The following is a 27,873-nucleotide window of genomic DNA, read 5'->3' as shown; positions in this document are numbered from 1 at the left end:
CAACGCTCTCCAACACAACACTCTCCAACACAACATTCCCCAACACAACACTCTCCAACAAAACAATCCCCAACACAACACTCCCCAATGCAACAATCCCCACCACTACTCTCCCCAACACAATGCTCTCCAACACAACACTCCCCAACAAAATACAGCCTAACACAACATTCCCCAACACAACACTCTCCAGCACAACAATCCCCAACACAACACTCCCCAATGCAAAAATCCCCACCAGAATTCTCCCCAACACAATGCTCTCCAACACAACACTCCCCAACAAAATACAGCCCAACACAACACTCTCCAATACAACGCTCTCCAACACAACACTCTCCAACACAACATTCCCCAACACAACACTCTCCAACACAACAATCCCCAACACAACACTCCCCAATGCAACAATCCCCACCACAACTCTCCCCAACACAATGCTCTCCATCACAACACTCCCCAACGGCACACTCCCCAACACAACAGTGGCCAACACATCACTCTCCAACACAACACTCCCCAACACAACACACTCCAACACAACACTCTCCAACACAACACTCCCAACACAACACTCTCCAACACAACACTGTCCAACACAACACTCTCCAACACAACTCTCCGCAACACAACACTCCCTCACACAGTACTCTCCAACACAACACAGCCCAAAACAACACTCTCCAACACAACACTCCGCAACACAACACTCCCCAACACAACACTCTCCAACACAAAGCTCTGCAACACAACACTGTCCAACACAACAATTTCCAACACAACACTCTCCAACACAACACTCCCCAACACAACATTCCCCAACACAACACTCCCCAACACAACACTCTTGAAAACAACACACCCAACACAACACTCTCCAACACAACACTCCCCAACAAAATACAGCCCAACACAACACTCTCCAATACAACGCTCTCCAACACAACACTCTCCAACACAACACTCCCCAACACAACACTCCCCAACACAACACTCTCCAACACAACACTGTCCAACACAACACTCTCCAACACAACTCTCCGCAACACAACACTCCCTCACACAATACTCTCCAACACAACACAGCCCAAATCAACACTCTCCAACACAACACTCCGCAACACAACACTCTCCAACACAACAATTTCCAACACAACACTCTCCAACACAGCACTCCCCAACACAACATTCCCCAACACAACACTCCCCAAAACAACACTCTCGAAAACAACACTCCCCACCAAAATACAGCCCAACACAACACTCTCCAATACAACGCTCTCCAACACAACACTCTCCAACACAACACACCACAACACAATACTTTCCGAACACAAAACTCTCCGACACAATATTCCTCAACACAACACTCTCCAACACAACCATCCCCAACACAACACTCCCCAATGCAACAATCCCCACCACAACCCTCCCCAACACGACGCTCTCCATCACAACAATCCCCAACGCCACACTCGCCAACACAACAGTCCCCAACACAACACTCCCCAACACAACACTCCCCAACACAACACTACCCAATAGAACACTCCACAACATAACATTCCCCAACACAACACTCCCCAACAAAATACAGTCCAACACAACACTCCCGAACACAACACTCCCAAACACAACACTCTCCAACACAACACTCTCCAACACAACACTCCCTCACACAATACTCTCCAACACAACGCAGCCCAAAACAACACTCTCCAACACAACACTCTGCAACACAACACTCTCCAACACAACAATTTCCAACACAACACTCTCCAACACAACACTCCCCAACACAACATTCCCCAACACAACACCCCCCAACACAACACTCTCGAAAACAACACTCCCACACACAACACTCTCCAACACAACACTCCCCAACACAACACTCTCCAATACAACGCTCTCCAACACAACACTCTCCAACACAACATTCCGCAACACAACACTCTCCAACACAACAATCCCCAACACAACACTCCCCAATGCAACAATCCCCACCACAACTCTCCCCAACCCAATGCTGTCCATCACAACACTCCCCAACTCCACACTCCCCAACACAACAGTGGCCAACACATCCCTCCCCAACACAACACTCCAACACAATAATCCCCAACACAATACTCCCCAACATAACATTCCCCAACACAACACTCCCCAACACAATACAGTCCCACACAACACCCCAACACAACAGTCCCCAACACAACATTCCCCAACACAACACTCCCGAACACAACACTCACAAACACAACACTCTCCAACACAACACTCTCCAACACAACACTCCCCAACACAACACTCCCCAAAACAACACTCTCCAACACAGCACTCTCCAACACAACACTCCCCAACACAACACTCTCAAACACAACACTCCCCAGCAGAACACTCGCCAACACAACCCTCCCCAATACAACACTCCCTCACACAACACTCACCAACACAACACTCGCCAACGCCACACTCCCCAACACAACACTCCCCAACACAACATGTCCCAACACATCACTCCCCAACTCAACACTCCCCAACACAACAGTCTTCAACACAACACCCCCCAACACAATACTCCCCAACACAACAATCCCCAACGCAACACTCTCCAACACAACACTCCCAACACAACACTCTCCAACACAACACTGTCCAACACAACACTCTCCAACACAACTCTCCGCAACACAACATTCCCTCACACAGTACTCTCCAACACAACACAGCCCAAAACAACACTCTCCAACACAACACTCCGCAACACAACACTCCCCAACACAACACTCTCCAACACAAAACTCTGCAACAAAACACTGTCCAACACAACAATTTCCAACACAACACTCTCCAACACAACACTCCCCAACACAACATTCCCCAACAAAACACTCCCCAACACAACACACTTGAAAACAACACACCCCAACACAACACTCTCCAACACAACACTCCCAAACACAACACCCCCCAACACAACACTCTCCAACACAACACTCTCCAACACAACGCTCTCCAACACAACACTCCCTAACACAACACTATCCAACACAAAACTCCCCAACACAACACTCCCCAACACAACACTGTCCAACACAACACTCTCCAAAACAACACTCTCCAAAATAACACTCTCCAACACAGCACTCCACAACACAACACTCTCCAACACAACACTCTCCAACACAACACTCTCCAACACAACACTCCCCAACACAACACTATCCAACACAACACTCCCCAACACAACACTCCCCAACACAACACTGTCCAACACAACACTCTCCAAAACAACACTCTCCAAAATAACACTCTCCAACACAGCACTCCACAACACAACGCTCCCCAACACAACACTCCCCAACACAACAGTCCCCAACACGACAAACCTGAACACAACAATCCCCAACACAACATTCCCCAACAGAGCACTCCACAACACAACACTCTCCAACACAACACTCTCCAACACAACACTCTCCAACACAACACTCCCCAACACAACACTCTCCAACACAACACTCCCCAACACAACACTCCCCAACACAACACTCTCCAACACAACACTCCCGAACACAACACACTCCAACACAACACTCCCCAAAACAACAATCCCCAACACAACACTCCCCAACACAACACTCCCCAACACAACACTGTCCAACACAACACTCTCCAAAACAACACTCTCCAAAATAACACTCTCCAACACAGCACTCCACAACACAACTCTCCCCAACACAACACTGTCCAACACAACACTCCCAACACAACACTCCACAACACAACACTCCCCAACACAACACTCCCCAACACAACACTCCCCAACACAACAGTCCCCAACACGACAAACCTGAACACAACACTCTCCAACACAACACTCCCCAACACAACACACTCCAACACAACACTCTCCAACACAACACTCCCCAACACAACACTCCCCAACACAACACACCCCAACACAACTCTCCTCTTCACAACAATTCCCAATGCAACACTCTCCAACACAACATTCCCCAACACAACATTCCCCAACACAACACTCCCCGGCACAACGCTCCCCAACACAACACTCTCCAACACAACAATCCCCAACACAACACACTCCAACACAACACTCCCCAAAACAACAATCCCCAACACAACACTCCCCAACACAACACTCCCCAACACAACACTCCCCAACACAACACTCTCCAACACAACACTCCCGAACACAACACACTCCAACACAACACTCCCCAAAACAACAATCCCCAACACAACACTCCCCAACACAACACTCCCCAACACAACACTCCCCAACACAACACTCTCCAACACAACACTCCCGAACACAACACACTCCAACACAACACTCCCCAAAACAACAATCCCCAACACAACACTCCCCAACACAACACTCCCCAACACAACACTCCCCAACACAACACTCTCCAACACAACACTCCCCAACACAACACTCCCCAACACAACATTCCCCAACACAACAATCCCCAACACAACACTCCCCAAAACAACACTCCCCAAAACAACAATCCCCAACACAACACTCCCCAACACAACATTCCCCAACACAACACTCCCCAACACAACAGTCCCCAACACGACAAACCTGAACATAACACTCCCCAACACAACATTCCCCAACATAACACTTCCCAACACAACACTCTCCAACACAACACTGTCCAACACAACACTCCCAACACAACACTCCACAACACAACACTCCCCAACACAACACTCCCCAACACAACACTGGCCAACACAACACTCTCCAAAACAACACTCTCCAAAATAACACTCTCCTACACAACACTCTCTAACACAACTCTCCACAACACAACACTCTCCAACACAACACTCCCCAACACAACACTCTCCAACACGACACTCTCCAACACAACACTCTCCAACACCACAGTCTCCAACACAACACTGTCCAACACAAAACTCTCCAATACAACACTCCTCAACACAACACACCCAACACAACACTCCCTCACACAACACACCCCAACGCAACACTCCCTCACGCAACACACCCCAATACCACACTCTCCAACACAACACTCTCCAACACATCACTCCCCAAAACAACACTCTCCAACACATCACTCCCCAAAACAACACTCTCCAACACAACACTCTCCAACACAACACTCTCCAACACAACACTCCCCAACACAACATTCCCTCACACAACACGCCCCAATACAACACTCTCCAACACAACCCTCTCCAACACAACACTCTCCAACACAACACTCTCCAACACATCACTCCCCAAAACAACACTCTCCAACACAACACTCTCCAACACAACACTCTCCAACACAACACTCCCCAACACAACATTCCCTCACACAACACGCCCCAATACAACACTCTCCAACACAACCCTCTCCAACACAACACTCTCCAACACAACACTCTCCAACACAACACTCCCCAACACAACATTCCCTCACACCACACGCCCCAATGCAACACTGTCAAATACAATACTCTCCAATACACCACAGCCCAACACAACACTCCCCAACTCAACACTCCCCAACACAACACTCCCCGACACAACACTCTCCAAAACAACACTCTCCATAACAACATTCTCCAACACAACACTGCTCAGCACAACACTCCCCAACACAATACAGCCCAATACAACACTCTCCAACACAACACACCCCAACACAACACTCTCCAACACAACACACCCCAACACAACACACCCCAACACAACACTCTCCAACACAACACTCTCCAATACAACACTCCCGAACCACAACACTCCCTAACACAACACTCCTCAAACACAACACTCTCCAACACAACACACCCCAACACAATATTCCCCAACACAACACTCCCAACACAACACTCCCCAACACAACACTCACCAACACAACACTCCCCAACACAACACTCACCAACACAACACTCCCCAACACAACACTCCCCAAAAAAACACTCTCCAACACAACACTCTCCAACACAACACTCTCCAACACAACACTCTCCAACGCAACACTCTTCAACACAACACTCCCCAACACAACACTCTTCAACACAACACTCTCCAACACAACACTCTTCAACACAATACTGTTCAACACAAGAATCTGCAACACAACATTCCCTAACACAACACTCCCCAACACAACACTCCCTAACACAACTCTCCCCAACACAACACTCTCCAATTGTATTAGCGTTCATTAGCAGAGGAATTCAATTCAAGAGTTGTGAGGTGAAGTTGTATCTGCGCAGGACCTTGGTAAAGCCACATTTGGAGTACTGTGTGCAGTTCTGGTCACCTCACTTTAGGAAAGATGTGGAAGCTTTGGAGAGGGTGCAGAGAAGATTTACCAGGATGTTGCCTGGAATGGAGAATAGGTTTTATGAGGAAAGGTTGAGAGTGCTAGGCCTTTTCTCATTGGAACGGCGAAGGATGAGGGGTGACTTGATAGAGGTTTATAAGATGATCAGAGGAATAGAGAGAGTAGACCGTCAGAAACGTTTTCCTCGGGTACAACAGAGTGTTACAAGGGGACAAAAATTTAAGGTGAAGGGTGGAAGGTATAGGAGGGGATGTCAGGGGTGGGTTCTTTACCCAGAGAGTGGTGAGGGCATGGAATGTGCTGCCTGTGGGAGTGGCAGAGTCAGAATCATTGGTGACCTTTAAGCGGCAATTGGATAGGTACATGGATGGGTGCTTAAGCTAGGACAAATGTTCGGCACAACATCGTTGTCCGAAGGGCCTGTTCTGTGCTGTATTGTTCTATGTTCTATGTTCTAACTCTCAGCCCACTCCTATTGAGACAATGAGACTGAGAGCACTGAGATTCCTAGACTCACTTCCAACTGGTACAATATTCTATTTTCTTTAATGTGGATATTTTTATTGAAAATTTAAGATGTTTTTACAAGTTTACAAAAGAAAACTAAAAGAAAGACCCAAGTATAAACATTGATATACAGTTAAATCTTAAATAAATAATAACCAAAATCTGTCAAACATGAAAACAGAAATACCAAGACAGAAAAAAGACAAAACTCAACTAACTACTCATCTAACTTACAACTAACCAGAGTGTATCATTAAAATTCTTACATTATTCAAGAGAAAAAAAATTCCAATGGATAACACATAAATTGAGCAGTGATATACCTGCTTGGAATGTGTTAACATCAGATCACAACAAAACCCGTATTTATCAAAAACATCCCGAGCATAGAGCATATAAAATTCACAAAAATAAAAGCTCTTTAGTACATTCAGATCAATATAACAAAAAAAGCTATTTCTAAATAGTAAAATAAAGGTATAAAACGTATTTAAACGGAGATCTTCCCCCTTCTTCCCGGGGGCATCACTTCCTTTCCAAAAATCCCCATCATAACCTCTCCCAACCAGTGCCCCACCCTTGACCCAGGCAACCCATGATAGGATAAAGAAAATTCAAGTACACTACTGAACTAAAACTTACAATGAGTACCCTACCCCCCATCACCCCCCCCCCCACCCACACCAACACCTGGATATATTTGGTAATGTTAATACCATATATGAACATATATGACTATAAAATTACAGTCTCAGCAAATAATAATTAAATATATTAATACAAAATAACAGGGGAAAGCAACCCCGCTCCCAAGGACAAAGATAAAAATAAGATAAGGTAACCACTTTCTCCCCATCTACATTAACTAGACCCCCTGGCCTATATATATAAAAAACAGAGGGGATGAAAATCACTAAGTAAAGGATGAATAAATAAACCCCTCTTCCCACCCCCCGGAGATAATATTAAACAGTGAGGTAATGAAAGGAAAAAAAAGAGGGGGTAGACCAGGGTGGGAGTAGCGCAAAACAACATCAATTAACTCTTATAATTTGTCTAAGAGAGTCCAAATGTTCCTTGGCCTTCTCCGGTGATCCGAAGTTATACACGGACCCTTCATGGCTGAAGTGTAGTATAGCTGTGTAGCGCAAGGACTATTGAATGTTTAAATCCCTTAAACGCTTCTTTGCTTCATCAAACGCCTTCCTTTTTCAGACCAAAGCTGGGGAAAAGTCCTGAAATGACATAATCTTGGATCCTTTATGAGTCATGGCCTGGAGATCTTTCCCAAGATTCCTGGAGGCTTCCAAGAGCATCTGCCTCTCCTTGTAGCTCTGCAGCCGGAACAGGACCGGGTGGGGGCGCTGGTTCGAGCCGGACCTGCGTATTGCGACCCAGTAGGCCCATTCTACCCTTACCTGGCCTGATCCAGCCTCCAGATTTAATAACTGTGGAAGCCACTGTTCAAGGAACCTTGTAAGGTTTCGAGGTCATCAACGTGATTCTCTAAGGTCCGGACTTGCTGCTCGAGAGTCCGGACCCGATCCATGGCTGATTCTGCAATGGCCTCGGAGGTTGCGGCCTTTAGCTCCGCCCCTCCGACTCGGCCTTCAATTTCTTCGATGTCTCGGCCATGTTTTTGTAGCGCGGCCGAGAGTGAATTCCACCGACTTCGGGACTCTTCTATGAAAGCATCGATTTTCGCATCGAGTTTGGAGATTATTTCCGCGAGGCTCGCCACCGTAGGTAAGTCCCCCGAGGCGGCTGCGGACACCTCTGCTGCAGCTGGGGAGGGTGGGGGAGGGGCTCCTGCCTGCTGAGAGCTGCAGGCTCCTTTCCCCCTAGTCATTTTTACAGGAGACTGAACTGTTTAAATTTAGTACTAAACCACTAATTACATTAAGTAAAAACTATTTTTAATTAATATGGTGAGTGTGGTGGAGGAGGGTGGCCTACTTTCCTAGGTCTTGGGAGGAGCACTATAGACTCAGACTTGCTGAGATGCCGCCATCTTGGATCTCACAATATCCTATTTTAGTCATATCCAAACATCCCTCCACTGGTAAGTCAATCTTCTAGAGTTTCTGGGAGTGTTATCAGAATAAATGAAACATCAGCAGTTCTATTGACTTCCCTGCTGCAGCTTCTTTGGACATTTGAGGATTTTTAATAAATGTGATCTTATGAGCCCAGTCTTGAACGAAGCTGAGGAGAGACACAGGATCAGAGCAGAGTGTATCAGTGATCTGGGCTCGAGTACTTGCATTGGGACTGAGGGGATATTAATTCAACATCAATGAGTGATTCAAATTCATGGAGGGTCATCTTCAGCCTAAAATGTCAATCCATTTCTCTCTACATATGCTTCCTGCTGAGTACAGTCACCAATTCCTGCTTTAGTATAATAATCGCACTGATTGTCGCTCGCTAGAAAATATCTCAACATTCTACTAAGGATAAAGCTCGTGCCTGCTGAGGTTGATTTGATGTATTTGGAGAAATGTAACAGAGGTTTATCATGCAAAATAACTAATAGGAACAGAATCACTCCCAGCCCCATTTCAGCAGTAAATATGAATTTTATTCAGGATTGCCATCTTGTTGTCTACTTGGAAGGTCAATGATAAGAGACTTGTCCTGAGAAACGCTGCTTCGTGGTCAGTTGTCAATCTTCAGTGAGTTATCAGTGAACAATCTGTCAATAGCAACTGTCAACCCTGAGAAAAAAGCACAGGAAAATGAACAAAGTGAGTGAATTGTGGTTTAATTTGAGATATAATCTCTCCAAGAGGCTTGGAACATCAGATGTGTAAATTTTTAAAACTTTCTTTTTGCTGGTCTTAACGGAATATTTACCTGATTATTTCAAAGTGTTCCTCACTGATGTCCCTCTTTTCAAAGCCAAGTGAGAGGGTACAGTCAGGTATGACAGTGCAGTAGGAAAACAGAGACCTGCACCATGAACAAGATGAGATAATTCCATTCTTTGAGGAGAAGGTGGGCACTGCAGATGCTGGAGATTAGAGTCAAGGTTAGAGTTGTGCTGGAAAAGCACAGCAGGTCAGGCAGCATCTGAGGAGCATGAGTCATTCCTGATGAAGGGCTTTTGCCCGAAATGTCGATTTTCCTGCTCCTCGGATGCTGCCTGACCTGCTGTGCTTTTCCAGCACCACTGTAATCTGAACTCTGTTCTTTGAGCCTAGTCTGCCATTCAATAAAATCAGGGTTGATCCGATATTGACCTTAACTTTACATTGCTGCATATCCCCGATCATCTTTCATTGCCTTGCTAGTCAAGAATCTATCTACCTCTGACTTCAGAGTATTAAAAAGATTGTGCATCAACTGCCTTTTGAGGAAGGGGATTCCAAAGAATCACCACCCTCAGAAAGAAAAGAATGTTTCCTCCTGTCTGTTTTAAGTGTAACAATCCCTTATTTTTGAACAATGACCCCTAGTTCTAGTGTCGCCCACAAGAGGAGACAAATCCACTCAATGATCTTATATGTTTCAATTAAGTCACGTCTGTCTCTTCTAAACTCCTGAGGATACAGGCCCAGCCTGACTTGCTTTTCCTCAGAAGGCAATCCGCTCATTCCAGGGATTCGTCGAGGAAACCTTCTCTAAACTGCTTCTCACACATTAACATTAATGTGGAGGTGCAGTGACCAGTATTGTATACAGTACTCTACATGTCACCTCACCAATGTCCTTTATTACTGAAGTGTTGCCTCCCCATTCTTGCATTCACTTCCCCTCTCAGTGAGCTATAACATTCTATGAGCTTTCCTGATTACTTGCTGTACCTGCACACTAACCTTCTGTGATTCATGCACTGGGACACCCAGATCCCTCTGTACCTCAGAGCTCTGCAACCTCTCACTGTTTAGATAATATGCTAATGACTTGGTAACATGAACTCAAATTGCACAACAACAACATCTAAGGAATGGAAATTAAATGAATTAAATCCATCTGGAATCAAAGGCTACTCTCGGTCACAGTTGTCGTGAAATTACCAGATTTTCTTCACATTGCATTCACTAATGCTCTTCAGGGGAAGAATTTGACCGTCCTTATGCAGTGTGGGCTATACAATCTCCTTGACTCTTAACTGCAGCTAAACCGCTGCAGAAAAGTCAAACAAGGCCAATGTTGGAATATTTTGTGCAATTCTGGTCTCCTTCCTATCGGAAAGATGTTGAGAAACTTGAAAGGGTTCAGAAAAGATTTACAAGGATGTTGCCAGGGTTGGAGGATCTGAGCTACAGGGAGAGGCTGAACAGGCTGGGGCTGTTTTCCCTGGAGTATTGGAGGATGAGGGGTGACCTTATAGAGGTTTACAAAATTATGAGGGGCACGGGTAGGGTAAATGAACAAAGTCTTTTCCCTGGGGTCGGGGAGTCCAGAACTAGAGGGCATGGGTTTAGGTTGAGAGGGCAAAGATATAAAAGAGACCTAAGGGACAACTTTTTCACGCAGAGGGTGACACGGGTATGGAATGAGCAGCCAGAGGAAGTGGTGGAGGCTGGTACAATTGCAACATTTAAGAGGCATTTGGATGGGTATATGAATAGGAAGTGTTTGGAGGGATATGGGCCAGGTGCTGGCAGGTGGGACTAGATTGAGTTGGAATATCTGGTCATCATGTACGGGTTGGACCGAAGGGTCTGTTTCCATGCTGTACATCTCTATGACTCTATGACTCTATAAGAGTACAACAGCCAGAGGAAATGCCATCGTGACCAATCAATCAGCCCAGAAGGACAACCAGGAAAATATACAAATGGCGCTTACTGTTCTGATTTATATCTTTCACATCAAAATGGAGCTCTCATACAGCAAGCATGGTCACTTTGGCACATCAATGTTATGTTTTTGGTTTGTCCCACTGAAGGTCCTCCTTATTAACATCTGGGGGCTAATGCCAAAACTGGGAGAGCTGTCTCTCAGACTAGCCAATCAACAGCCTGATATGGTCAAACTCCTTGAATCATACCTGACAGACAATGTCCCACCATCACCATCCCTGTCCTCCCTCACTGATAGAGTCGAAGCCAAGGCTGAAACATAAGTAAACATTTTCAAGCTGAAATACCCATCCCACCCTCAGCCTGAGGTGCCCAGCTTTTTGACGCAGCCTTAAGTAGATTTGATTTATTCCATGTAATGGCTGAAGCCACTGGAAACTGCAAACATTCTGGTCCTGCCACCATCCCAGCTGTGTTACTGAGTATTTGTGCACTGGAGTTGGCTGCATGTTAGCTCTGATAGGCTTCTCCAATCCAATCTGGCTACTTACTACTCAATCAACAAATGGAAGCCAATTGTTGACAGTGCTATTAAGCAGCATTTATTCAGCAACAACTCCCTGATGGTATGGCCTTTATCCAAACCATACCCTGCACCTTCCCACAGTATCCTCTGCCACTCCATTCCCACCATACCCTTCCCTTTCTCCTGCCCTACATTGACCCTCTCTGCTTCTTCCTCTACAACAGACCCCTAAAAATTTGGGGTGTAATGATCATGCTGTCAGTGTAGGCTGACAGTGTGAATATTTCTCTCACATCGAAAATGTGAAGCAGGAAGCTTGCAGGAATCTCCCAGATTAAAAATCACTGTGAAAACTGAAGTTGCATCTGATAGAATTAGCTGAGAAGCAGTTTTGATGATACAAATTGCTGAAAATTCAGTCTGAATTTTCTGTCATCTGGATGTTTTAATTGGGTAAATTCCCCTCATCTCTTTAGTATTCTCTGGGTATGGTTGAATTATAATGAAGGCATAATTGATCTGCCAAGATATTTAATGCTTGGCTCAAGATCGCTTATTAAAGACAAATGCTTAATTTGTAGCTCGGCCCATTTAATCACATGTACTCCCACTGAAAATAGCTTTACATTATCCAAAATGAAATCATTGTTGAGTTAATGAATGTGATTGACAGGTGCTGGTTGACAAATTCCAGTTTACTGAGCAATGGGAAAACGAATAATTATGGAGCATTTTGTTTGTAAACAAGATCCTCCAGCAGAAGACAGATTGAACCCTCCCTCTGTGAATAACTGGACTGTAGACTTACACTGCATCACAAAGGTGAGTTTATAATCTTCAACAGGAGAACCAGACTAATGATATATCAGAACACTTAAGATGGAATGGTCTACGTGAGGGTTGGTAAAAGCTGAGGACATTCATGTTCCTGAGACAAGATCAATACAAAAATTAAATTTGCAAGAAGTAATCTTACATTGTTCGATTTCTCTGGTCATTAGAAAACTAAAAAGGTTCATGTCCTCTTTGAGAACCCTTTTCAATAGCAATGTTACAATTTATTACCTCCATTTGCTCCATAATAAATGGGCCTTTGTTCAATATTTAGGTTCTGGTTAATGAGGCCAGGCTGTTAGAAGATTTCTAGCATCCTCCATAATGAAAATAGCCTCGATTTCCCAGAGGAAGATAATTTTAATGTTTTGTGATTTATCAACACTCCTCACTGAGTGTTAATAACAACAGAATGGCACAAACTCTGGGCTTGTTGCTTGAACACATCTCCCATCCTTCTTCAGTCCTACCCCCAGCAAGAAAATGTGACTTCTTACATAAAGGAGAGGTCTATTCGAAAACAGAGTTATATAATTATATTCGAGACTGAGGGCGTAGCAACTTTGCTGTTTAATCTCATATCCAATCACAATTGCCCCATGCTACGTTTTATGTTTATATTATGTTCATATATTAAATAAGTTACTTTATTGTTCAGTCACATTCAATTCCCATCAAATCCATTCTCCTTTCAATTTCTATCCTAAAATATATCTAGGCAGCCTTAAATGACCTATCTGTATTATCCTGGAAAATCTCAGCAAGTCTGGCAGCATCTGTAAGGAGAGAAAAGAGCTGACGTTTTGAGTCTAACTGACCCTTTGTCAAAACATTAACTTTGGGTCAGTTAGACTCAAAACGTCATCTCTTTTCTCTCCTTACAGATGCTGCCAGACTTGCTGAGATTTTCCAGCATTTTCTCATTTTTGGTTTCAGATTCCAGCATCTGCAGTAATTTGCTTTTACCTGTATTATCCTGTTTGGTTATCTACACAAGTATAACTGATGTCTTCTTACTGAATCCATGTGGGGAAATTAATGCCTGCTGGACAGATCATACACTCATTCCATCAGTGATGAACATCCACAATACAGCAAGACATCTTGGGACTCGACGACCAAGAGGAAGATGGTCAATGTTTCAGCCCAAAAACAGCCCGAGCAAAGAGAGGAATCCTAAAAGGAGCTGATACCCAATGTGTAAGATGTTCACCCAAACAATTCATTTCTGAACAGTGGGATGAAGGAAAGTCCACTGTCCATCTACAATCCCGGGACGGGGATAATGGTGCATCTCAGCTCTGTTATGTTTCAACACCGCTTGACCAATCAGATGCCAATATTTTAATTTCTCCTTTTGCATGCAGCTATCACATCTCAGTTACAATATAATTGACTCAATCAAAATGAAGGAAACAAGTTAAAAGGTTTTCCCGAGTGAATGAAGAACTTTTATTATCAACAAAATTTTTTTTTAAAAATGTAACATCAAATGCACACACACAAAATTAGGAGATTGGCTTAAGAAAGCACAGCGATGGTGACCAGTATAGGTAGAAATGTAAAGGAACTTGCAATTTAAATGTGTAGGTTAGATTACTTACAGTGTGGAAATAGGCCCTTTGGCCCAACAAGTCCACACTGACCCATTCCCTACATTTACCCTTTCACCTAACATTACATGCAATTTAGCATGGCCAATTCACCTAACCTGCACATTTTTGGACTGTGGGAGGAAACCGGAGCACCCCCACACAGACACGGGGAGAATGTGCAAACTCCACACAGTCAGTCGCCTGAGGTGGGAATTGAATACGGGTCTCTGGCGCTGCGAGGCAGCAGTGCTAACCACTGTGCCACCATGCCACCCACTTGGAGTTGTGAGAGTAAATTCAGAAACCACAGCTGTTAGCTGTCTTCTCATTCCTTAGAAGTGGTGTCACTTTCAAACAGCAAGAACAAATCAGCTCGTAGTGTTTTCCCAAGATGTTTTTCATTGGTGCTGGTTTCTGAATTTGAAAGAGGGAGAAGGGAACTTTCAGTATCTTGGTTGTCATCAGCTCATGTTGCTTTCTCTCAACTTTACTGCCCACATTCCGCTGTTGGTGTGCCACTCCTTCGTGGATTTGTCATTGTTTCATATCAAAGTGGATGTTTGTATGTAATCGCTCATCTCTCAATATTTACAAACACCATGTAGGTGTGAACAAACAGGAGATCCAGTTCTGACTTTCTGGACCTCGTGGTGAACATGTTAAGTTTGATGCCGCTAGTTTCCTGTGATGCATGGGAGTTCCCTAACCCTGCCTCAAGCTGTAGTCAGGTAATTCCTGATGAAGGGCTTATGCCCGAAACGTCGATTCTCCTGCTCCTCGGATGCTGCCTGACCTGCTGTACTTTTCCAGCACCATTTTGACTCTGGTCATAAAAGCAATTGTAGGAAAGCATTTGTTCTTCTCAAAAATATCTTTAGTTCATGAAAGATGCTGACATGCTATTAAAACTAGATGATGGAAGTTGATATTGACAATCTATTTTTACTGGGATTGCAACAACGCCAGCCTGCAGCATGGACCATTGGGTCCAACCATACCCATTACTGGCATTGTGTCCCAGAAAGGGATGTGCTAATACCTGACTTCCTAGGGATAGAAAGAGCAGCCCTCATTGGCTGAAAGCCAAGGCCACAACTCGAGATGACAAAATTTCAAGAGCTCAAGGGTGTTGCCTAAAAACAAATTGGAAAGTGAAAGGACAGATAGAGGGAAGAGAGACTCTGAGAGATCGTCACAATGAAGCACTTTCCCTTCTCAAGCAGGAAATGATGTAACAGTAATTTTCAACAGCTCCTCACCCATAAACACAGCCTATCATTTGCCCAGGGATCTCCAGTCTGCCCAGCTGTGCCTAGGATAGAATGTAAGGTTTGCTCAGGTATCCAGATCAGGAAACATCCAGATGAGCACTTAAAATACCACGGTACAGTCAGCCAAGGACCGAGCACAGGCCCATGGAATTACTGCAGTTTGGTGTTTGCTAGTCAGCATAGCCATCTTGGGCCGAAGGAGCTGTTTCGATGCATTCTGACTCTCTACAACTCAATCGACTGTCCTCTGAAGTGAGTATTAAATACACCTAAATGAGACACTTTTTAATCTCAGTCCCCCCATGCCAGATTAACAATCCATTCGCGATCCTTTCAGTTCCATATGCAAGAAACTTTGCTCCATCCTTAACACTGCCAAAGTTCAACTCATACCTGAATCCACACCTGGTCAGCAACAGTGGCTCACCTTCCACAGCCACTGAAGGTGAGTTTCTGGAATAGCTCCCATCATTGTCTCCATGCCAATGAGGCAGAGCAGTGACACAGAAGGGCAGAAAGGGAAGTAAATCCTGCTTTCCAACTCCCACTGCTCCAGGGCAGACCTCCACTATGCTGCTGAAGAATCCTTTGAGAATCAGACAGTTCAGTCACATGGAGAAACCTGTGACCCAGAATCACTTCATCCTCGAATTGAGGGACAGCTGCCACTGAGAAATCCCTCCCTATGGGAGTACGTGTACATATCAAACACCAAGATACCTTGGTCTGTGCACTGTGGCCTACCCACATCCCGTGTGGATGGATCAATACTTTCCTGCAAGCAAATGGTGTTGAAAAGCAGTGCCACCAACCATCCAACCTCCCAATGGTGTGTGTACTGCTGCTCCACACCCAGGAAGCATCCGAGAGACTTCTCTTGAATAGAGGAGCTGGCTTCATTTTGCTGATATCATGATGTGTCACAAATAGCACTAAAACTTTCCAGTCAATTGCAGCCCAGCATTGTGGAAGTTGCTCAATGTTGAACGATGGAGTCTTGTTAAAACTCAGCAGTTTCAACCTTTATGACTTGGTTTGGTAGAATATTGTTGGTTATTTTACTGTATGAAGAAATTCCTTCATTTGGAAAGAAATATGAACAACTTAATGATCCACGTAGAAAGCTCACAGAAGCTGGAATGCCTGAGAAATCTCCCTGCTAGACCATTGTCAAAGGTGATGCAGTTCCAGACTAATAAATGGTGATCTGGGGATCCCTTATTGTTAGACTAAAGTTTCATCACATGAAACCCTGAAAAGATTTTAAAATGTTGAAGAAACTACATCTAAATTTTTAAGAGAACTTAATCCATATCTCTTTCAAAATAAAAATTGACAAAGAATTTGCTGCATTTCCCAGAAATTTGGAATTAACAATGAATATGTGTGTTATATCTTTATCACATTAATGGGAAGGGACAGTAAGTCATTTTTATTAAGCATGGAATTCAAACCGCCATTTGGGAATTCATTACTTTTCTTAATAATTTTAAATATCCACCCAGAAACAGTCAATGATTTATAACTAGGAGAATGAAAAGATTAAATTTGTTTTCATTTTTTATGATTGTTTCCGAACAGCGAGGGAATTTGAAGCATATTTTATTCGTTGTGAGATCATCCCAAATTGGACTTTTTAAAATTGTGTAAGTACTGCCAAGAAATTCCCAGGGCACTGCTGTACCCTCCTCTCCTGCATCATTGTCCCCCTGTGACAAATGAACGTCACTACCACTCCCTTCAAACCCTCCGTGGAACTTTTCCATCTCCCATACTCTCAAAACAACAGTCTTGCTCCTGTCCATTTTTTTTATTATTTTACTTTATCCATAAAAAGTATCTTCGTATATATACATAGTCACAAACACAGTTCGGTTCTGTACAGTAGCATGTCAAGGAAACAAACCAACTTTGGAGTTTGACTTTATCCAAGACCCTCTCTTCTACACACAATATGAATATTTCTGTCCCTGCTATTCTTCCATGGGCAGCTGACAGCTCAGACAAACCCCACACTGGGAGCTCACACACACCCCACACTGGGACCTCAAACAAACCCCACACTGGGAGCTCACATAAACCCCATACTGGGTGGTCATACAAACACCACACTGGGAGGTCATACAAACCCCACACTGGGAGGTCATACAAACCCCACACTGGGAGCTCATACACATCCCACACTGGGAGGTCATACAAACACCACACTGGGAGGTCATACAAACCCCACACTGGGTGGTCATACAAAACCCACACTGGGAGGTCATACAAACCCCACACTGGGTGGTCATACAAACCCCACACTGGGAGGTCATACAAACCCCACACTGGGAGCTCATACACATCACACAGAGGAAGCTCGCAGAAACCCCACACTGGGAGCTCACACAAAGCCCACACTGGGAGCTCATACACACCCAACACTTGGACCTCATACACACCCCACACTGGGAGCTCATACACACCCCACACTTGGAGTTCATACACATCCCACACTGGGAGCTCACACACACCCCACACTGGGAGCTCACACACACCCCACACTGGGAGCTCACACACACCCCACACTGGGAGCTCACACACACCCCACACTGGGAACTCACACACATCCCACACTGGGAGCTCACATAAACCCCACACTGGGAGCTCACACACACCCCACACTGGGAGCTCACACACACCCCACACTGGGAGCTCACACACACCCCACACTGGGAGCTCACACACACCCCACACTGGGAGCTCATACAAACCCCACACTGGGAGCTCACACACACCCCACACTGGGAGCTCATACAAACCCCACACTGGGAGCTCACACACACCCCACACTGGGAGCTCACACAAACCCCACACTGGGAGCTCACTCACACCCCACACTGGGAGCTCACTCACACCCCACACTGGGAGCTCACACACACCCCACACTGGGAGCTCACTCACACCCCACACTGGGAGCTCACACACTCCCCACACTGGGAGCTCACACACACCCCACACTGGGAGCTCACACAAACCCCACACTGGGAGTTCACACACACCCCACACTGGGAGCTCACACACACCCCACACTGGGAGCTCACACACACCCCACACTGGGAGCTAACACAAACCCCACACTGGGAGCTCACACACACCCCACACTGGGAGCTCACTCACACCCCACACTGGGAGTTCACACAAACCCCACACTGGGAGCTCATACACTCCCCACACTGGGAGCTCATACACTCCCCACACTGGGAGCTCACACACACCCCACACTGGGAGCTCACACAAACCCCACACTGGGAGTTCACACACACCCCACACTGGGAGCTCACACACACCCCACACTGGGAGCTCACACAAACCCCACACTGGGAGCTAACACAAACCCCACACTGGGAGCTCACACACACCCCACACTGGGAGTTCACACAAACCCCACACTGGGAGCTCACACACGCCACACTGGGAGCTCACACACACCCCACACTGGGAGCTCATACACACCCCACACTGAGAGCTCATACACACCCCACACTGGGAGCTCACACAAACCCCACACTTGGAGCTCACACACACCCCACAGAGGGAGTTCACACAAACCCCACACTGGGAGCTCACACACACCCCACACTGGGAGCTCACACACACCCCACACTGGGAGCTCACACTCACCCCACACTGGGAGCTCATACACACCCCACACTGGGAGCTCACACAAACCCCACACTGGGAGCTCACACAAACCGCACACTGGGAGCTCACACAAACCCCACACTGGGAGCTCACACTCGCCACACTGGGAGCTCACACACACCCCACACTGGGAGCTCACACAAACCCCACACTGGGAGCTCATACACACCCCACACTGGGAGCTCACACAAACCCCACACTGGGAGCTCATACACACCCCACACTGGGAGCTCACACACACCCCACACTGGGAGCTCACACTCGCCACACTGGGAGCTCACACACACCCCACACTGGGAGCTCACACACGCCACACTGGGAGCTCACACACATCCCACACTGGGAGCTCACACACACCCCACACTGGGAGCTCACACACACCCCACACTGGGAGCTCACACACACCCCACCCTGGGAGCTCACACAAACCCCACACTGGGAGCTCACACACACCCCACACTGGGAGCTCACAATCGCCACACAGGGAGCTCACACACACCCCACCCTGGGAGCTCACACACGCCACACTGGGAGCTCACACACACCCCACACTGGGAGCTCACACACACCCCACACTGGGAGCTCACACACACCCCACACTGGGAGCTCACACACAACCCACACTGGGAGCTCATACACACCCCACACTGGGAGCTCATACACACCCAACACTGGGAGCTCACACACACCCCACACTGGGAGCTCACACACACCCCACACTGGGAGCTCACACACAACCCACACTGGGAGCTCATACACACCCCACACTGGGAGCTCACACAAACCCCAAACTGGGAGCTCACACTCGCCACACAAGGAGCTCACACACACCCCACACTGGGAGCTCACACACAACCCACACTGGGAGCTCACACACATCCCACACTGGGAGCTCACACACACCCCACACTGGGAGCTCATACACACCCCACACTGGGAGCTCACACACGCCACACTGGGAGCTCACACACACCCCACACTGGGAGCTCACACACACCCCACACTGGGAGCTCACACACGCCACACTGGGAGCTCACACACACCCCACACTGGGAGCTCACACACGCCACACTGGGAGCTCACACACACCCCACACTGGGAGCTCATACACACCCCACACTGGGAGCTCACATAAACCCCACACTGGGAGCTCACTCACACCCCACACTAAGAGCTCACACACACCCCACACTGGGAGCTCACACACACCCCACACTGGGAGTTCACACAAACCCCACACTGGGAGCTCACACACACCCCACACTGGGAGCTCACACAAACCCCACACTGGGAGCTCACACACACCCCACACTGGGAGTTCACACAAACCCCACACTGGGAGCTCATACACACCCCACACTGGGAGTTCACAAGAACCCCACACTGGGAGCTCACACACACCCCACACTGGGAGTTCACACAAACCCCACACTGGGAGCTCACACATACCCCACACTGGGAGCTCACACATACCCCACACTGGGAGCTCTTACACACCCCACACTGGGAGCTCACACAAACCCCACACTGGGAGCTCACACAAACCCCACACTGGGAGCTCATGCAAACCCCACACTGGGAGCTCATACACACCCCACACTGGGAGCTCACACAAACCCCACACTGGAAGCTAACACACACTCCACAGTGGGAGCTCACTCAAACCCCACACTGGGAGCTCATACACACTACACAGTGGGAGCTCACACAAACCCCACACTGGGAGCTCATACAAACCCCACACTGGGAGCTCACACAAACCACACACTGGGAGCTCACACACACCCCACACTGGGAGCTCATACAAACCCCACACTGGGAGCTCATACAAACCCCACACTGGGAGCTCACACAAACCCCACACTGGGAGCTCATACAAACCCCACTCTGGGAGCTCACACACACCCCACACTGGGAGCTCTTACACACCCCACACTGGGAGCTCACACAAACCCCACACTGGGAGCTCATACAAACCCCACACTGGGAGCTCACACACACCCCACACTGGGAGCTCATACAAACCCCACTCTGGGAGCTCACACAAACCCCACACTGGGAGCTTATACAGACTCCACTCTGGGAGCTCACAAACACCTCATACTGGGAACTCAGACACACCCCACACTGGGATCTCACACACACCCTACACTGGGAGCTCACACACACCCCACACTGGGAGCTCACACAAACCCCACACTGGGAATTCACACACACCCCACTCTGGGAGCTCATACACTCCCCACACTGGGAGCTCACACAAACCCCACACTGGGAACTCACACAAACCCCACACTGGGAGCTCATACACTCCCCACACTGGGAGCTCACTCACACCCCACACTGGGAGGTCACACAAACCTCACACTGGGAACTCAGACACACCCCACACTGGGAGCTCACACACACGCCACACTGGGGGCTCACACAAACCCCACACTGGGAGCTCATACACACCCCACACTGAGAGCTCATACACACCCCACACTGGGAGCTCACACACACCCCACAGTGGGAGTTCACACAAACCCCACACTGGGAGCTCACACACACCCCACACTGGGAGCTCACACACACCCCACACTGGGAGCTCACACACACCCCACACTGGGAGCTCATACACACCCCACACTGGGAGCTCACACAAACCCCACACTGGGAGCTCACACAAACCCCAAACTGGAAGCTCATACACACCCCACACTGGGAGCTCACACACACCCCACACTGGGAGCTCACACACAACCCACACTGGGAGCTCATACACACCCCACACTGGGAGCTCACACACAACCCACACTGGGAGCTCACACACACCCCACACTGGGAGCTCACACACACCCCACACTGGGAGCTCACACACACCCCACACTGGGAGCTCACACACACGCCACACTGGGAGCTCACACAAACCCCACACTGGGAGCTCACACACACCCCACACTGGGAGCTCACACAAACCCCACACTGGGAGCTCACACACACCCCACACTGGGAGCTCACACAAACCCCACACTGGGAGCTCATACACACTACACAGTGGGAGCTCACACAAACCCCACACTGGGAGCTCACACAAACCCCACACTGGGAGCTCACACAAACCCCACACTGGGAGCTCATACAAACCCCACACTGGGAGCTCACACAAACCCCACACTGGGAGCTCATACAAACCCCACTCTGGGAGCTCACACACACCCCACACTGGGAGCTCTTACACACCCCACACTGGGAGCTCACACAAACCCCACACTGGGAGCTCATACAAACCCCACACTGGGAGCTCACACACACCCCACACTGGGAGCTCATTCAAACCCCACTCTGGGAGCTCACACAAACCCCACACTGGGAGCTTATACAGACTCCACTCTGGGAGCTCACAAACACCTCATACTGGGAACTCAGACACACCCCACACTGGGATCTCACACACACCCTACACTGGGAGCTCACACACACCCCACACTGGGAGCTCACACAAACCCCACACTGGGAATTCACACACACCCCACTCTGGGAGCTCATACACTCCCCACACTGGGAGCTCACACAAACCCCACACTGGGAACTCACACAAACCCCACACTGGGAGCTCATACACTCCCCACACTGGGAGCTCACTCACACCCCACACTGGGAGGTCACACAAACCTCACACTGGGAACTCAGACACACCCCACACTGGGAGCTCACACACACGCCACACTGGGGGCTCACACAAACCCCACACTGGGAGCTCATACACACCCCACACTGAGAGCTCATACACACCCCACACTGGGAGCTCACACACACCCCACAGTGGGAGTTCACACAAACCCCACACTGGGAGCTCACACACACCCCACACTGGGAGCTCACACACACCCCACACTGGGAGCTCACACACACCCCACACTGGGAGCTCATACACACCCCACACTGGGAGCTCACACAAAGCCCACACTGGGAGCTCACACAAACCCCAAACTGGAAGCTCATACACACCCCACACTGGGAGCTCACACACACCCCACACTGGGAGCTCACACACAACCCACACTGGGAGCTCATACACACCCCACACTGGGAGCTCACACACAACCCACACTGGGAGCTCATACGCACCCCACACTGGGAGCTCACACACACCCCACACTGGGAGCTCATACACACCCCACACTGGGAGCTCATACACACCCCACACTGGGAGCTCACACACAGCCCACACTGGGAGCTCACTCACACCCCACACTGGGAGCTCACACAAACCCCACACTGGGAGCTCACACACACCCCACACTGGGAGCTCACACAAACCCCACACTGGGAGCTCACACACACCCCACACTGGGAGCTCACACAAACCCCACACTGGGAGCTCACACACACCCCACACTGGGAGCTCACACAAACCCCACACTGGGAGCTCATACACACCCCACACTGGGAGCTCACACAAACCCCACACTGGGAGCTCATACACACCCCACACTGGGAGCTCACACAAACCCGACACTGGGAGCTCACACACACCCCACACTGGGAGCTCACACACCCTCCAAACTGGGAGCTCACACACACCCCACACTGGGAGCTCACACACCCTCCAAACCTGGAGCTCACACACACCCCACACTGGGAGCTCACACACCCTCCAAACTGGGAGCTCACACACACCCCACACTGGGAGCTCACACAAACCCCACACTGGGAGCTCACACAAACCCCACACTGGGAGCTCATACACACCCCACACTGGGAGCTCTTACACACCCCACACTGGGAGCTCACACCCACCCCACACTGGGAGCTCACACACACCCCACTCTGTGAGCTCATACAAACCCCACACTGGGAGCTCACACACACCCCACACTGGGAGCTCACACAAACCCCACACTGGAAGCTCATACCCACCCCACACTGGGAGCTCACTCAAACCCCACAGTGAGAGCTCACACAAACCCCACACTGGGAGCTCACACACACCCCACACTGGAAGCTCATACACACCCCACACTGGGAGCTCACACACACCCCACACTGGGAGCTCACACACACCCCACACTGGGAGCTCACACACACACCACACTGGGAGCTCACACACACCCCACACTGGGAGCTCACACAAACCCCACACTGGGAGCTCACACACAGCACACACTGGGAGCTCACACACCCCCCACACTGGGAGCTTATACACACCACACTGGGAGCTTACACAAACCCCACACTGGGAGCTCACACACAGCCCACACTGGGAGCTCACACACACCCCACACTGGGAGCTCACACACACCCCACACTGGGAGCTCGCACACACCCCACACTGGGAGCTCACACACACCCCACACTGGGAGCTCATACACACCCCACACTGGGAGCTCACACACACCCCACACTGGGAGCTCACACACACCCCACACTGGGAGCTCACACAAACCCCACACTGGGAGCTCACACACAGCCCACACTGGGAGCTCACACACCCCCCACACTGGGAGCTTATACACACCACACTGGGAGCTTACACAAACCCCACACTGGGAGCTCACACACACCCCACACTGGGAGCTCACACAAACCCCACACTGGGAGCTCACTCACAGCCCACACTGGGAGCTCACACACACCCCACACTGGGAGCTCACACAAACCCCACACTGGGAGCTCACACACACCCCACACTGGGAGCTCACACAAACCCCACAGTGGGAGCTCACTCACACCCCACACTGGGAGCTCACACAAACCCCACACTGGGAGCTCACACACACCCCACACTGGGAGCTCACACACACCCCACACTGGGAGTTCACACAAACCCCACACTGGGAGCTCACACACACCCCACACTGGGAGCTCACACAAACCCCACACTGGGAGCTCACACAAACCCCACACTGGAAGCTCATACAAACCCCACACTGGGAGCTCACACACACCCCACACTGGGAGCTCACAGAAACCCCACACTGGAAGCTCATACACACCCCACACTGGGAGCTCACACACACCCCACACTGGGAGCTCACAGAAACCCCACACTGGAAGCTCATACACACCCCACACTGGGAGCTCATACAAACCCCACTCTGGGAGCTCACACAAACCCCACACTGGGAGCTCACACACACCCCACACTGGGAGCTCACACGCACCCCACACTGGAAGCTCATACAAACCCCACACTGGGAGCTCACACAAACCCCACACTGGAAGCTCATACAAACCCCACACTGGGAGCTCACATACACCCCACACTGGGAGCTCACACAAACCCCACACTGGAAGCTCATACAAACCCCACACTGGGAGCTCACACAAACTCCACACTGGAAGCTCATACACACTACACAGTGGGAGCTCACACAAACCCCACACTGGAAGCTCATACAAACCCCACACTGGGAGCTCACACAAACCCCACACTGGGAGCTCACACAAACCCCACACTGGGAGTTCACACAAACCCCACACTGGGAGTTCACACAAACCCCACACTGGGAGCTCACTCACACCCCACACTGGGAGCTCACACAAAGCCCACACTGGGAGCTCACACAAACCCCACACTGGGAGCTCATACACTCCCCACACTGGGAGCTCACACACACCCCACACTGGGAGCTCACACACACCACACAGTGGGAGTTCACACAAACCCCACACTGGGAGCTCACACACACCCCACACTGGGAGCTCACACACACCCCACACTGGGAGCTCACACAAAACCCACACTGGGGGCTCATGCAAACCCCACACTGGAAGCTCATACACACCCCACACTGGGAGCTCACACAAACCCCACACTGGGAACTCACACACACCCCACACTGGGAGCTCATACACTCCCCACACTGGGAGTTCACTCACACCCCACACTGGGAGGTCACACAAACCTCACACTGGGAACTCACACAAACCCCACACTGGGAGCTTATACAGACTCCGCTCTGGGAGCTCACAAACACCTCATACTGGGAACTCAGACACACCCCACACTGGGATCTCACACACACCCTACACTGGGAGCTCACACACACCCCACACTGGGAGCTCACACACGCCACACTGGGAGCTCACACACACCCCACACTGGGAGCTCACACACACCCCACACTGGGAGCTCACACACACGCCACACTGGGGGCTCACACAAACCCCACACTGGGAGCTCATACACACCCCACACTGGGAGCTCACACACACGCCACACTGGGGGCTCACACAAACCCCACACTGGGAGCTCATACACACCCCACAGTGGGAGCTCATACACACCCTACACTGGGAGCTCACACACACCCCACACTGGGAGCTCACACACGCCACACTGGGAGCTCACACACACCCCACACTGGGAGCTCACACACACGCCACACTGGGGGCTCATACAAACCCCACACTGAGAGCTCACACACACCCCACACTGGGAGTTCACACAAACCCCACACTTGGAGCTCACACACACCCCACACTGGGAGCTCACACACACCCCACACTGGGAGCTCACACAAACCCCACACTGGGAGCTCACACAAACCCCACACTGGGAGCTCACACACAACCCACACTGGGAGCTCATACACACCCCACACTGGGAGCTCACACACGCCACACTGGGAGCTCACACACATCCCACACTGGGAGCTCACACACACCCTACACTGGGAGCTCACACACACCCCACACTGGGAGCTCACACACAACCCACACTGGGAGCTCATACACACCCCACACTGGGAGCTCACACAAACCCCACACTGGGAGCTCACACACACCCCACACTGGGAGCTCACACTCGCCACACTGGGAGCTCACACACACCCCACACTGGGAGCTCACACACGCCACACTGGGAGCTCACACACATCCCACACTGGGAGCTCACACACACCCCACACTGGGAGCTCACACACACCCCACGCTGGGAGCTCATACACACCCAACACTGGGAGCTCACACACACCCCACACTGGGAGCTTACACACTGCCCACACTGGGAGCTCACACACACCCCACACTGGGAGCTCACACACACCCCACACTGGGAGCTCACACACACCCCACACTGGGTGGTGTGAGCTCTGAACTCTAAGCTTCCGTCTCTGCTCAAGTCCGTACTGCTGAACCTAAAGATAGTGCCTTTTGGATGAGAATTAAATTAAGGCCCTTGTTGTTCTCTGAAGTGGTTGTAAAAAAAAAACTCCCATGTTACTCCTGTTAGAGGAGTTCTCCCTAGTTTCTCTGGTTGTCTGGTGAATCATTATGCCACAATTTGCATACTGAAAGAAATGATCTTGTCATATTGTGGGATCTTGCTGTATGCAAATCAACTGCTGGATGTTTAAAATTATG

At 49.3% G+C, this 27,873-nt stretch overlaps 1 protein-coding gene across 3 annotated transcripts in view; it reads right to left on the bottom strand.

Moving 5' to 3' along the window:
• Positions 1-9,419: 9,419 nt before the first annotated feature.
• LOC148142123 (uncharacterized) overlaps positions 9,420-27,873 on the bottom strand; it is a 224,929-nt gene continuing 206,475 nt past the window's right edge. For all 3 annotated transcript variants that reach the window (XR_015752196.1, XM_087976991.1, XM_087976992.1), the window contains one exon: positions 9,420-9,577. The gene's annotated coding sequence lies outside the window, so the exon portion shown is untranslated. The remainder of the gene's footprint in view (positions 9,578-27,873) is intronic.

The sequence above is a fragment of the Chiloscyllium plagiosum genome, unplaced genomic scaffold (genome assembly GCF_037043375.1).
Source record: "Chiloscyllium plagiosum isolate Xiang-an unplaced genomic scaffold, Cpla_swu_hap1 HiC_scaffold_30, whole genome shotgun sequence".
NCBI classification, from domain to species: Eukaryota; Metazoa; Chordata; class Chondrichthyes; order Orectolobiformes; family Hemiscylliidae; genus Chiloscyllium; species Chiloscyllium plagiosum.
Note: the sequence above shows the minus strand (reverse complement) of the source record. Positions and strands in the feature narration are given on the sequence as shown.